Source organism: Crocuta crocuta, unplaced genomic scaffold (assembly GCF_008692635.1).
Source record: "Crocuta crocuta isolate KB4526 unplaced genomic scaffold, BGI_CrCroc_1.0 scaffold73, whole genome shotgun sequence".
NCBI classification, from domain to species: Eukaryota; Metazoa; Chordata; class Mammalia; order Carnivora; family Hyaenidae; genus Crocuta; species Crocuta crocuta.
This window is the reverse complement of record NW_027529443.1, coordinates 2,616,485-2,618,225: the sequence shown is the minus strand read 5'-3', so window position 1 is coordinate 2,618,225 and position 1,741 is coordinate 2,616,485.

Genomic DNA, 1,741 nt, shown 5'->3' with positions numbered 1-1,741 from the left:
CTGGCCAGATCTGAAGGCTCTCTTGCCGAGCGCTCCCTTGGCCTCCATCCCCTGGCCCGCAAGAAGTTATTCTTCTCGAGCTCTTCACACCACAGCGCCTGCTTTGCTGGATTCAAGCACCTGACCTCTCCTCTTCCCCCCACTGCAAAACCCCTGGGCGAAGGGATGGAGTTTAGCGATTAAGGTGCATTCTGGGACACAGACTCTTGGTGTGTGGTGTATCCTGGGTAGGGAGCGGAGTAGGGTGTCTGAGGTTGGGTTCCCAGAAGCAGAGCTTGAGAAGGTGGTTCTTATAAAGGGAATTCCAAGGAGAGGGGGAGTAAGGGATACAGGATGGGGCTGGGGACGGGCCTCAGGAGGACCCCATGGGGAGCCCTGAAGCATCTCCTGCGGCTCAGGGTGGGTCGACCACCAGTCAAAGGCAAAGGCCCTTTGTACGCCCACACCCTGAATGGACATAACCTCCTGGGTGCAACACTCCAGTCCAAACGGGCAATTCTCCGGAGAAGGGAGAGCCATGAGCCACTAAGAACAACTTGGGCAGGTAGCCCAAACTGGTATGGTGGCCCCGCAGAGTGATCAGGACCCCAGCTCCTTCTGGATCTCCGTGCCACCCACCTCCACTGAGGCCCTCATCCTCATGGTCCAAGGTGGCTGCCCAAGCCCCTCCAACACATCTCCATCCAACACGTCAAGGGGAGCAGGGGGAGGAAGGAGAGAAGGAAGCACTGACCCCTCTTTTTTAAGGATGCTCCTGAAAAGTCTCACACAGCACAGCACATGGAGCAGTGAAGGAGGTGAGGAAATCCAGTCATCATTCTAGGAAACAATGTACAGAAATGAAAACTCGCATTCAGTTACTAATAACAGAGGAAGGAACAGATATCAAGGTAAATACTCTCCCTCCTCCATTCTCCCTTCAGAAGCTAAAGGGGCTTTTTAACGCTCTAAAAAAAAAATCACTCTTTTACTTAAAATCTTTGTGGTCATTGGCAAAACTTGTACTTAGCAGCTCCTCCCACTGAGAGGAGGAGTCTACTTCTCCGTCCCCTGAATCCGGGCTGATCTCGCCATGTGCTCAGGAAGGGACCACTGCTCTGCAGGTCCCAGTCGAGGCCTGGTGGCTTCTGCTCACACCCTTCACGCGCTGTAGCCATCCTGGGACCAAGCCTGTGCTGGCCTGTCACAGGAGGAGAGAGTCCCCAGCTCCCCCTAGCCATCCCTACCAAGGCCGCCATGAAGCAGCCAGCCCCATGGCACCCACCAGCTGACCACACACACAGGGTCAAGTGCACCCAAGAGCAGGTGGGCCTGACCCAGATGGGAAGAGCCATGACCTGAGCCCAGCATGGTCTGCTGGCCTGCGGGCTTCCGAGCCAAGCGAGGGATGGTTATTTTAAGTCATTATGGTTGGGGACAGTTTGTTACCCGGCCAAAGCTAACTGATAACGCTCTGACGACCTCCCCTTGCTCTCAGGATAAACAACAAAATTCCCACCATGACTACCAGGGGTCTGGCCCTCACTGACCATTCCAGACTCATCCCAAACCACATTCCCCTCTGTGAGCCCTTCACTTCCACAGACCCACTGCCCCCAAACCTTTGCAACAGCAAATCCTCGATCAAGAATAGGCTCTGCTCCTTCACCCGGTCACTGCCTCCTCTTCTTGCGGAGCTCAGCTCACACATCGCTTCCCCGGGGAAGGCTTCCCCGGGCCCTCCCACCCCCCGACCTGGCCC